Here is a 14,075-nt window from a genome sequence, read left to right on the forward strand (position 1 = left end):
TTTGTTTATTGTTATTAAATTTTTTTGCTCTAATTTGTTTTTATTCTAGGTATTTATTTGGTTTTTTGTTTGCCATGCTTTCTCTCCTATTGTTGTTTGCTTGATTGCTGATTAGATTGGGTTTTTTTGTGCTTCTTTGTGAGATTGGTTTGCTTTTTTGTTGTTTTTGTTTCTTTTTTGCTTCTGTTTCTTTCTCTCCTCACTTCTTTTTTTAATTATCTATTTCTTTTTTATTAATTTATTTATTGATTAAGGTATCTCATATTTGTCCTCAACCCCCCATTCCATTTCCCTACACCCCCACTCATGCTCCCAATCCCCTCTTGTCCTTGACCACTGGTTAGGCTCATATGTGTGCACATAAGTCCTTTGGGTAATCTCTCCCTTTTATCCCCACCCTTCCTTTGAGGTCCAACAGTCTGACCCATGGCTCCTTATCTCTGGGTCTGTTCTTATTAATTGTTTTTTTGTAGTTTTCACTCATCTCTTGGTGTTGGTTGTTTGCATTTTTTTGGATTAGTTATTCTATTGAAGTTTTCTCCCCATACAAATAGTTCCCCTCTTCTTTTTTATTCTCTTTCTTTTATCTCTTACTTTTTTCCCCTTTTCTCAATGTTATTTTTACACTTCTTTATTTTCTTATCTCATAAATCTCTTTTCTATGGTGGTCACCTTTATTTGGGATTATTTGTATCGTGAATACATTTGAATTCAGTGCCTTATGTGTTGTGCCTAGTTGTGTTGTACTTTGTGTCTTTAAATCAACACAGGAGAGAGAGAGATACATAAACAGATACCAGAAGAGAGATCATGGGGAGAGAAACAGCCTGCATATGAAAGGGAAGAAGGCATCACCAGAAGAGGAAGTAACAAAATAGAAGCAAGCAATATGTCAGAGAAAGTATTCAGAGAAATGATGATAAGGTTGCTGAAAAGAATGGTAGACAAATTCAACAATATGTATAAGACCCAAGAGGAAATGAAAAAGAACAAAGAAGAAATGAAAAATGACATCACTGCTATAAAGAACTCAATAGAAAGCATCAGCAGTAGGCGAGAAGAAGCAGAGGACAGCATAAGTGAGCTACAAGGGAAGAGAAAATACCCAAGCAGATCAGCATCTAGAAAAAAATTAAAAAACAGAAGGAGAGCCTAAGGGAATTTTGGGACAACAGGAAGAAACAACATCCATATAATAGAAGTGCCAGAAGGAGAGGAAACTGAACAAGGAATAGAAAACCTGTTTGAAGAAATTATGACAGAAAATTTCCCTGATATTGGGAAGAAAAACCCCACACGAATACAAACAAAATGAATCCCAAAAGACTGATGCCAAAGCAAATTATAATTAACTTGGCACACACTAACAACAAAGTAAGAATTTAAAAGCAGCAAGAGAGACATAAAGTTACCTATAAAGGATCTCCATGAGACTAAAGACTTATTTATCAACAGAAACACATTAGGCCAGAAGGGAATGGAATGAAATATACAAAGACATGCAAAGGAAGGGTCTGAACCCAAGAATACTGTACCAAGCAAGGCTGTCAATCAAAATTGAGGGCAAAATCAGGAGCTGCACAGACACAAAAAGGACTAAGGGTTTTATTACCACCAAAACAGCAATGCAAGAAATGCTAAAGGGTCCGCTATAAAAAGAAAAAAATAAGAAGTGAAGAAGAAACACAGGGGTAAAGAATAAAAATGGCGACAAAAAAGTACCTATCAATAATAACTTTAAATGTAAAGGGATTAAATGCCCCATTCAAAAGACATAGGGTAGCTGAGTGGATAAAAACAAAAACAAAAAAACAAAACAGAACACATGATGCATATATCTGCTGTCTACAGGAAACTCACCTCAGAGTAATGGACTCAAACAGATTGATGGTGAAGGGATGGAAAAAGGTTTTTTAGGTGAATGGAAATGAAAAAATAACCTGGGGTATCAGTATTTATGTCTAACAAATTAGATCTAACAGTGAAGAAAATAACAATGGAAAAGAAAGTCCACTTTCTAGTACTAAAGGGAGCAATCCAACAAGAAGAAATAACTTTGATAAACAAATATGTACCCAATACAGGAGCACCCAAATACATAAAAATACTTCTGGAGTCTAGCAACACAGAAATTGACACCAATACAATCTTAGTAGGGGACTTTAATACCCCACTAATACCAATGGGCAAATCCTCTAAACAAAAAATCAGCAAAGAAATGTCAATTCTAAATGACTCACTAGATCAGATGAAATTAATTGACATCTTCAGAACATTTCACCCCAAAGCCACAGAATATACATTCTTCTCAAGTTCACTTGGGTCATTTTCAAAGATAAACCACATATTGGGTCATAGGCAACGTCTCTTAAAATTCAAGGAGATAGAAATCCTATTAAGCATCTTCTCAGATCAAAAAGCCAATAAAACAAAAACAAACAAACAAAAAAACCCTAGAATTCAACTACAATAAAAACATTTAAAAAACAAACAAACAAAAAACAAAAAACAAAACAACACCAAACACCTGGAGGCTAAATATCATGCTATTAAACAATGACTGGGTTACCAGAGATATCCAAGGATAAATAAAAAGCATCATGGGAAAAAAGACAATGGAAATACAATAATCCAAAATCTGTGGGACACAGTGAAAGCAGTCTTAAGAGGGAAGTTCATGGTTCTACAAGCCAACTGCAAAAAATAAGAAACAGTGGTAATAAATTACCTAACCCTACAACTCAAAGTGTTAGAATGAGAGCAACAAGAAAATCCAAGCATAAGCAAAGGGAAGGAAATAATAAAGATCAGAGTGAAGATAAATGAAATAGAGACCAAAAAAAACAAAACAAACAGACAAACAGAAACAAAACAAAACAAAACAAAAAAAAAACACAATAAAAATATCAACAAAACCAAGAGCTGGTTCTTTAAAAGGATAAACTAGATTTATGAACCTCTAGCCAGGCTAACAACGAAGCAAAGAGAGAGGACCCAAATAATCAAAACTAGAAATGAAAGATGTGAAATAACAACTGATCCTACAGAAATACAAATGATTATGAAAAATAATATGAACAACTCTATTTCAACAAAATGGACAACCTAGATGAAATGGACATATTCCTAGAAAAATACAAGTTACCAAATCTCAACCAAGAAGAATAAAAAACTGGAATAGGCTGATAACTACAGAAAAAATTTAAACAGTGATCAAAAATCAAACAAAAGCCCTGTTTCAGATGACTTTACAAGGGAGTTCAAAAAAAAAATTTCAAAATAAATAAATAAATAAATTCAACAACAGCAACAACAACAACAACAACAAAAAACCCCTATCCTCTCAGACTATTCCAAAAAATTCAAGAGAAAGGCACACTCTCAAACCCTTTCTATAAAGCCAGCATTACCCGAATCCCAAAACCAGATAAAGACACCACAAAAAAAGAGAACTACAGGCCAATAACCTTGATGAACATAGATGCTAAAATCCTCAACAAATCTCTAGCAAATCAGATTCAGCATTTCATTAGATAGATCATACACCATGACCCAATGGGATTTATTCCAGGGATGCAAGGATAGTACAATATCTGCAAATCAATAAATTTGACACATCACATAAACAAACTGAGAGATAAAAATTATATAATCATATCAATTGATGCAGAAAAAGCATTTGACAAAATCCAATACCCTTTCTTGATAAAAACTTTCAGCAAAGTGGAAATAGAGGGATCATACCTCAACATAATAAAAGCTCTATATGACAAACCTACAGCCAACATCATACTCAATGAGCAAAAACTAAACCCATTTCCCTTAGGAACAGAAACAAACAAGGATGCCCACTTTCACCACTCCTGTTCAACAGTTTACTAGAAGTACTAGCCATAGCGATCAGACAAGAAGAAGAAATAAAAGGCATCCAAATTGGAAAAGAAGAAGTAAAATGTCCTTATTTGCAGATGACATGATACTATACATAGAAAACCCCAAAGAATCCATAAAAAAACTACTAGACCTAATAAGTGAATTTGGCAATGTAGCTGGATACAAACTTAACACGCATAAATCTATGTCCTTTTTATACACTAATAATGAACTTACAGAAAAATGAAGAAAGAAAACAAAAAACAATCCTATTTACCATTGCACCCCCCAAAAATTAAGATACCTAGGAATAAACTAAACCTAGGATGTAAAAACCTGTACTTGGAAAACTACAGTACATTGAGGAAAGAGATAGAGGAAGACATTAAAAAATAGAAGAACATACCATGTTCATGTATTGGTAGAATCAACATCATTAAAATGTCCATACTACCAAAAGAAATCTATATATGCAATGCAATACTTCTTAAAAACCAATGGCTTATTTCAAATATCTAGAACAAACTCTATAAAAATTTATCTGGAAAAACAAAACAAAACAAAAAATCTTCGAATAGCCACAGCTGTCTTGGGAAAGAAGAAAAAAGTTGGAGGGATCACAATACCAGATATCAAACTATATGATCAAGCCACGATTCTCAAAATTGCTTGGTACTAACACAAGAAAATATATATAGACAATGGAACAGAATAAAGGTCCACAAAATTGACCCAAGCCATTATACATACTCAATTAATATTTGACAAAGGAGGCAAGAGCAAACAATGAAGTCAAAAGAGCCTGTTTAATAAATGGTGTTGGGAAATTTGGTTAGATAAATGCAAAAAAAAAAAAAAAAAAAAAAAAAAAAAAAAAAAAAAAGAAAAGAAAAGAAACTAGATCACCAACTTACATAATACATAAAAACAAACTCAAAATGGCCAAAGGACTTGAATGTAAGATGGAAAACCATAAAAATCCTATAAGACCCCATAGGCAGTAAAATTACAGACCTATGTCATAGCAATATCTTTACAGACAGAGATGCTAGGGCAAGAGAGACTAAATATAAAGTAAACAAATGGAACTATATCAAAATAAAAAGCTTCTGCACAGCAAAAGAAACCATTGACAAAATAACAAGAAAGCCCACTGTATGGGAGAACATATTTGCCAATGTTATCTCTAATAAGGGTTTAATATCCAACATTTACAGAGAACTCATACAAGTTAGCAAAAGGAAGATAAAAAACCCAATTAAAAAATGGGCAAAGTCCCTAAATACATAGTTTTTGAGAGAGGACATTCTGAAAGCCATAAGACGCATTAAAACATGCTCAAAGTCACTAATCATCTGAGAGATACAAATGTAAACAACAATGAGGTATTACCATAGTCAGAATGGTTATCATCAACAAATCAACAAACGATAAGTACTGGGGAGGATGCAGAGAAAAAGGAACCCTTCTTCACTGCTGATGTGTATGTTGTGGAAAACAGTATGGCATTTCCTCAAAAATTTAAAAATGGAACTGCCATTTGACCCAGTAATAACACTTCTAGGAATATATCACAAAAAAATAAAAACACCAATCAGAAAGGATATATGCACCCTTATGTAGAAACACAATCCTATATAATTGACTATGCACATTCATAGGAACACAATCCTATATAATAGAGAGATAATATGTAAATTGACCATCTCTCCAACATGCAAGATGGCTGCCCCCATGTGGTCAAAGATATCCACCCCCATGTGGACACAACATGGCCACCAGGGGAGGGCAGTTGTAAGAGATCAGGCCTGAAGGGGAGGGCAGTTAGGGGCAACCAGGCCAGCAGGGAAGGGTAGTTAGGGGTGACTAGGCCAGCAGGGAAGGATAGTTAAGGGGCAACCAGGCCCCCAGGGGAGGGCAATTAGGGGCCATTGGGCCATTAGGGGATCAGTTAGGTATCAATCAGGCTGGCAGAGGAGTGGTTAGGAGGTGATCAGACTGTCAAGCAGAACGTGTTAGGGGAAATTAGGCAGGTAGGCAGGTGAGTATTTGGGAGTCAGCAGTCCTGGACTGTGACAATGATGTCTGACTGCCCGGGATCGGGCCTAAATGGGCAGTTGGACATCTATCAAGAGGTCCCAGATCAGAGACACCAATCTGGGCTGAGGGACACCGCTTCCCCATGCACAAATTTTGTGCACGGGGCCTCTAGTTCACAATAGCTAAAATTTGAAAACAGCCTAAATGCTGATGAGTGTATTAGAAAATTATGGTACATCTACACAATGGAATGCTACACTGCTATAAAAAAGAAGGAGTTCTTACAATTTGCAGCAGCATGGATGGAACTGGAGAGCATTATGCTAAGTGAAATAAGTCAGGCAGTGAAATAAAAATACCACATGAGCTGAAACTGGTTTGGCTCAATGGATAGAGCGTCGGTTTGGGGACTGAAGGGTCCCGGGTTCGATTCCGGTCAAGGGCATGTACCTTGGTTGTGGGCATATCCCCAGTAGGGGGTGTGCAAGAGGCAGCTGATCGATGACTCTCTCTCATCGATGTTTCTAGCTCTCTTTCTCTCTCTCTTCCTCTCTGTACAAAATCAATAAAATATATTTTAAAAAAAAATACCACATGATCTCATTAATTTATGGATAATAAAGGACATTATAATCTGATGAACATAAATATAGATACAGAGGCAGAGAAACATCAAACAGACTGTCAAATTACAGTGGGAAACCTGGGTAGTGGTGGGGGAAGGGTAAGAAGTCAACTGACGGACTTGTATCCATGCATATAAGCATAATCAATGTTCACAAGACACTGGAGGGTTGGGGTGAGGGCATCTGCCAAAGGGTAATAGAAGGTCAATGGGGAGCAATGGAGACATATTTGCTACTATTTGTAATACTTTAAACATTAAAGTAAAATTATTGTGGGTAAAACTGTCCATCCTGGTGAGGGAGACTAACACTAAAATCACAAAAAAGAATAAAACTTTTAATTGTGAGCAGTATGGTGGTAGGTGCTCTATAAACAGGGGACACAGAATTGGAGGATGCATTAATTTGGCTGAAAAATCTAATATGCTGCATCCAAATTACTACATCCTGTGTAACGGTTTGTATCAGCTCTTTCTCCATCCCACAAGCACATTAAAATTTTGCTCATGAAAGAAGCTAGAGAACTACATAGGTCAGCACCTATTCATATGCAAAGTAAGGAATTAACTGTTCAGTAAATTTCAGGAAACAAATTGGAGGGGTCAGAAATATGCATTATGCTACCTTACTCTGCTTCAAATCATTTGCACCATCCAATGTAATGGTCACAGTTACAGTTTTAGACCTTTTTAATCTATTAATTGAATGTTCTCTATGATTTTAAGCAAATAGTTTGAGCAACCTGTAACTTCAAAAGTGCCCGTTTATGGAGGATTACTAAAGTCTCATGGTGGTGTTTTAGAGCCTGACCTCTCCCCTTCCATGTGTTGGAGGGTGTGTTAATTCCCCTTAGCTAAAATTTAGCTCTCACATTTAAATTTCTCAAAACAAACGAACAAACAAACAAAAAAACACAAAAATACATTATTGCCATTTTTCTGAAAGCAAATACTGATGAGAGAAGAACAAACACAGGTTGGTGTCAGGCACTTAAGGTAGCAAATGAATCATCAGATAAAATTATATGATCTATGCTTTAGGATATTTCATAAATTAGATCCTAACCTCTGATATAATTGTTGGTAAGCATGTCCACTGACCAAAACCTTGTTCACACTAAGAAAACTGCATATTCAGTGAACATCTGAAGCCTCAGGCTCTGTGCTCACTGTGCTGACAACTGTCACTGATGCTGCACTATCACTGTCTCCTCGTCAGCAGTGTCTCTTTTGCTTAGGTTGTGTGTGTGTGACTCTGTGGCATCACTAATGTGGTAATCAGAAACCTGTAGTACTGGTGGAGGTTCAGTGATGCCAAAAGCATGAAATAGTAAAGAGGTTATTTTAAAGAAACTGGGGAACCTTGGCCGATGTGGCTCAGTTGGTTGGAGCACAACCATATATTGAAAGGTTGTGGGTTTGATCCCCAGTTGATAATGTAAGAAAGGTGACCAGTTGATGTTCTCTCTCACATTGGTGTTTCTTTCTCCTTCTCCTCCTCCTCCTTCTCCTCCTCCTTCTCTCTCTTTCTCTCCCTTCTCCTCTTTCTAAAATCAGTAAGCATATATTCGGCGAGGCTTACAAAATAATAAAGATAAAAAATCTGGGGATTAAAGAAAAGGAGTTCTGATGTGCCTGTTTATAGCAATGAACCCATAGACAAGCCTTCTCATCATAGCAGGCAAAATGTATGCCACTCTTATTCCAAACATGCACTTTTAGCTTTTCTTATTACCTTTCAACCTCTAAATGTTTATTGTCAATGCATTTTTTTATTTGATGAAAATATTGCCGAAAAACAAAATGGTGTGTTTTCCCGCAGTCCTTTAATCCCAATGTCTAGCTGAGATCCTGAATGCCTAGGACTGACGAGAGCTCAACCCAGCCAGCATTTCTAGGTCACTTCTTACAAATGGCGGTGCTGAGCAACTACAGATTTAAAGGAGGAGCCTGACACAGTATAATATGTCTGTTATTATAAGACTTGTTGGAGTAAGGTAGTTATAGCAAGAAAAATTCAATGTTCCAAAGACCAAAAAATGTCCTACAGTTGCTGGGATCAAGATGGCTTTTGCTGAGGACAAGGTCTATTAACACTCTAATTGAAAACAGAGTATTTGGTAAATGAAAAGAATCCTTCCCAAAGACAGTATGTCTATCCTCCAGGCTTTGTGATGTGTGGTACCATCCTACCCTAGTCCATGTCAAATGAGGCCATAGCCTACCTGCTCAACTACTGCACTCTCTCCACCAGAGAGTCAGATCGTATTCCCTCATTCACCATTTCAAGTAAGGGAGGAAAGTAACAAGTCTACTATTTTTTCACAGCGTAGGTCTTAGGTTAATATTCCTGCCACAATCTTTTCTTCTGAAATACATCCACAGCCTAGGATCTTGTATGTATCCAAACACATAGCTCTGTAACAGCAGAATCACCTAAAAAAAAGTTCTATCCTGTTAAGGACATACTGACTTTATTTTAAGAAACAACAAAACAGCAGTCTTGTAGCAGAAGTATGCACATAGGAGAAAACTTTGACCTGCAGTTGTACCTGGAACCAAAGTCCCACCAACTCTGCCCTCCCCAAGGAACCAAAGAACCATGATTTGATCAAAGCTTGAATGCCAAAACCCTTTCAAAAGTCAAGGGTTTCTTGTCCAGAAGGATCTAGCGTTGATGTCCCTTTTCTGTAACTGGCCAAACTCCAAGGACTCCCAATTAAAATTTGCCTGCCAGCACTTCCACATACATGTTTCCCCTAATCCTTATAAATACTTGGTCCAGAGAGCAAGATAGATTTGAGCACCATTAGGTCTCCCATCTTCTTGGTTGGCACCTTCTTGACTATAAACCTTTCCCTACTTCAAACTCTGATATTTTGAGTGTTGGCTTTTCGAAGCATCAGGCACCCAGACTTCGGTTTCCGTAACAATTTTAAACTGCCTTGAGTAGCACCTTAAAGATCTCTTATGAGGACTGACCTATGAATTAGAAGCATTGTCTTTGCCTAAACAAGCTATCTGGATGTAATTTTCTTCATTAGATCCTGATTACTACGCTTTCTTCTTGTCTATCAAAACAAGAAAAGACAAAAATCTGGACACTTGAGGAGTGATAAGTCTTAGAAAGAATAAGGTGCAAATGGTGCTTTTTCTGCACAATTTCCAGGGCTACTGAAGAATTTTCCTAAATTATAAAACCCTGAAGGTGCAAAGAATGAGAACTTCAGGTAACAGGCACCAAAAATTAAACACTTAAGCAAAATTCATTTTCAGGAACTATTTACACCCTGGGGAATCTTAGGAGAACTAGAATTGAAAGCTCAATTTTGGAAGTCTTCTACTTTTAGACACCAAAAGAAAAAATAGTTATGAATTCTACAACAGAAAAAGGCCTTGTCTATGATGAGGCTAAACAGACTGAGCCAGGGAGTACCAACAATACAAGGAGGTGGGGCACAGACACCAGATAGGCTTGATTGACATACATATATTGTTCAGTTCCTACAGGCACACAAGGAGGGTACAAGACGTGTTAGTAAACCATGGAAATGCCCCAAGTGGTCAAAATACATGCGCTCAAATACCACAACTGTCTAGAGCACCTTGTGTATAACTCTACTTAATTTTTGCCTTTACGTGGTAACATAAGGATCTTACATCTGCCCATTATTGGACTGTGAGCTATAAAGGAGCTGGATAGCCTGCTATACCTTTGCATGCTAAGGCTCATCACTATATTAAAAACGGAGCTCTGAATTGACCCAATAGATACATCTCTTTCATCAAAACAGGCATTAATCCTGCACATTATACATTGTCTACTATATTTTCACTCCCTGTTACAAAGGAAGGAACTGAAACATAGGAAAAGCCCAAGATTATGCACATTCCTGAGGGACAGAACTCAGTGAAGACTCCAGTTTCAGGCCAGGCTGATATGACATGATAAAATTCAATCTTGAGAAAACTTTTTATTTTTTTAAAATTGATTTCAGAGAGGAAAGAAGAGGGAAAGAGAGATAAAAACATCAATGGTGAGAGAAAATCATTGATCATATTCCTCCTGCACACCCCCTACTGGATATTGAGACCACAATCCAGGAATGTGCCCTTGACCAAAATCAAACCCTAACCTCTGGGTAAAATGGAACTCCTATTTGACTCAGTTATCCCACTTGTAGGAATATATCCCAAGAAACTAGAAACACCAATCAGAAAAGATATTTACACCCCTATGCTCATAGCAGCACAATTTATAATAGCTAGGATTTGGAAACAGCCTAAGTGCTCTTAAGCAGATGAATGGACTAAAAAAGTGTGGTGCGATGGGGATCCAAGATGGCAATTGAAAGGACAGCAGGCTGCAAGATAGTGTCTGAGTAAGAGCATGAAAGGAGAGTGTGTGGACATGAGGAAAGGATCTGTATTTGTGAGTGAGGGATAGCTATATTCCAGGGGACTGTTGGGGACTGGCAGACCAGGCTCCCCTGGCTCCTCTACTACTGCTGAAATCTCTCCCAGAGCAGCCAGCTCTGCCACAGAGACTGCACCATTTGGAAAGGTAGAGAAAAAACAAACAAAAAAACAAAAAAAACCTTTAAAAAAAAAATGGGAGGAGAGCCTAAGGGAACTTTGGGACAACACTAAACAAAACATCTACATAAAAGGGGTGCCAGAAGGAGAGGAAACTGAGCAAGGAAAAGAAAACCTGTTTGAAGAAATAATGACAGAAAATTTCCCTAATATAGTGAAGAAGAAAAAAACTCACGCAAGTTCAAGAAGCTCACAGCATCCGAAACAAGATGAACCCAAGACACATTATAATTAAATTGGCAAATACCAATGACAAAGTCATAATTTTAAAGGCTGCCACAGAGAGACACAAAGTTACCTACAAGGGATCTCCCATCAGGCTATTGATTGATTTCTCAACAGAAACACATCAGGCAAAAAGGGAATGGGATTAAATATATAAAGTCATACAAAGCAAGGGTCTGAATCCTGTATACTGTTCCCAGCAAGGCTATCAATCAAAATTGAGGGTGAAATCAGGAGCTTCACAGACAAAAAAAGACTAAGGAATTTTATTACCACCAAACCAGCAATGCAAGAAATGCTACAGGGTTTTCTGTAAAAAGAATAAATAGGAAAGGAAGAAGAAACACAGTCATAAAAATACAAATGGCAACAAACAAGTACCGTGTTTCCCCGAAAATAAGACAGCCTCTGAAAATAAGATCTAGTGCATGGAAAGATAAGACATCCCCTTAAAATAAGATCTAGCGCAACTTTGGGAGAAAAAAATTAATATAAGACACTGTCTTATTTTCAGGGAAACAGGGTATCTATCAATAACGATTTTATTTTTTAATATTAATTTAATAAATTATTTTTAGTATCAATTTAAATTATTTTTAAATGTTAATTTAATAAATTTTTTAATATCAATTTAATAGATTATTTCATTTTAGAAAGGAAGGGAGAAGTAGAGATAGAAACATCAATGAGAGAGAATCATTGATTGGGAGCTTCCTGCATACCCCCACTGGGAATTGAGCCCACAACCTGACATGTGTCCTGAACCAGAATCAAACTGGGGACCCTTCAGTCCATAGGTTGACACTCTATCCACTGAGCCAAACCTAGGGCAAATTGATACACTTTAAAGATTCTGTGAAAGGGCAGCACAATAGTAGAATGTGTTAGGCCCAACCAAGGTAATGACACAGGTGTACAGAGACCAGGACAAGCAGCTTTCTTTGGACTGAGAGTTGGAGAATGTAGGAGGACCTGAAATAGCAAACTGAACTAAAGAATAGTGATTAGATTCCAAAATGGCAGTCAGAACTCATCAACAAATGGACTCCACTTCCTATCAGCCTTGCATTTAGTGCAATAAATTAAAGGTCTGCAGAGAAATTTATTTGCCATTAAATTGGCCAGCCATGCCACAATTTAAAAAAATAGTAGTTTGCTTTTTCCCACAATTAAGTTTCTACACCTCCACAACTACAAATATTACAAAAGAAAGTTAAAAATCATACTTTCTAGATCTTAGACTTATCTTCAGCATTTAGCTAAAAGGTTTCACCATTTAAAAAAAAATAGTTCTCCTTAAAACTCATCAGCTAAAAGCTCTATCCAAGCACTGTGAAGACGGCCTTTGCTAAACCATGGCAATTCTTTTCCCATTTCTTCTAAGCAGTTAGGGCTGAACAGCAGAGCTGAGGCTCAGATTGGGGTGAGGGGTAGAAGGACACAATGGCTAATTTTCCCTAGTGCAAAATATCTTTGAAGCTCGATGGGAGAGGAGAACTGGAGAGACTTGAAGGTAGGGTCCAGACCCTGAACTCAGTCAGAATCATTGCTGGAAAAGGAGGAGGAGGAGTGCTTGTCATGCTTATGGTGTGCCTGCACCTTTTTATGAGCTTTCTTCATTTTCTTCTGCATCTTCTTGTCCATCACCGTTCCTGCTGCTACCATGCCAGGAGCCAAGGGATTAATGGGAGGCATGCCAGGGGCAGGTAGTGGATATGAAGGGGGATAGGGGCCTGGTGGTTGGTATCTTGGATATGATGGTTGTGGCACAGGATAAGGGTGCCCGATTTGGAGGAAAGCCAGATTCCCCTGGGGAGCTCCTGGGAGACTGGGAAAGGGGCCAATGGGGAGTAGGAAAGGATCGCAGAGGAAAGGCAGGATTGAAAGGTGGTGGGCAGGTTTGGAACCTTCAGGGAACCCAACATTGGGGGGGGGGGCAGTATGGATTTGGCCATGGCTGCCCAGCACTGGAATTCCACATGGTCAGGTGTTTCCTCCACCTGGGTTCAGTTGGACCTTTTCCAATAATGACATTAAATGTAAATGAATTAGTGCCCTAATCAAAAGATACAGGGGAGTTGAATGGATAAGAAAACATGACTCATATATCTGCTGTCTACAGGAGACCCACCTCAGAACAAAGGACTCACAGGAACTGATGGTAACAGGATGGAAAAAGGTTTTTCAGATGAATGAAAAAAAAAAAAAGCTGGGGTAGCAATACTTATATCTGACAAATTAGACCTCAAAGTGAAGGCCATAACAAGAGATAAGGAAGACCACTTCATAATTCTAATGGGAGTAATCCAACAAGAAGAGATAACTCTGGTAAACATATATGTACCCAATACAGGAGCACCCAGATACATTAAAAAAACAAAAAACCTTCTGGAGGATATCAAGGGAGATATTGACAGCAATACAGCCATAGTAGGAGACTTTAATAATCCATTAACACCACTGGGTAAATAATCAAGTGAAATAAGTCAGTCTGACTATATATTATTATTATTCAGAGAAAGATAAATATCACATGATCTCACTCATATGTGGGATATAATGATCAACATAATTTGATGAACAAAAATAGATCCAGAGACAAAGGACAGGGGAGGGGGCTGTTAGAGAGCAATCAAAGGACTTATATGCATGTATATTAGCATAACCAATGTACACAGACACTGGGGTATTGGTGGCTTGCCCAGGGTGGAAATGG

The 14,075-nt window shown here is 37.6% G+C and overlaps 1 long non-coding RNA gene across 1 annotated transcript in view; it reads right to left on the minus strand.

Annotated features, from left to right (window-relative positions):
• Positions 1 to 4,714: 4,714 nt before the first annotated feature.
• The window catches only part of LOC311619938, a 373,489-nt gene continuing 364,128 nt past the window's right edge, over positions 4,715 to 14,075 (minus strand). Inside the window, exon 3 of the long non-coding RNA XR_014794611.1 lies at positions 4,715 to 4,770. This is a non-coding gene — a long non-coding RNA (uncharacterized lncRNA). The remainder of the gene's footprint in view (positions 4,771 to 14,075) is intronic.

Source organism: Pipistrellus hanaki (assembly GCF_964339955.1).
Source record: "Pipistrellus hanaki genome assembly, chromosome: 3".
Lineage (NCBI taxonomy): Eukaryota > Metazoa > Chordata > Mammalia > Chiroptera > Vespertilionidae > Pipistrellus > Pipistrellus hanaki.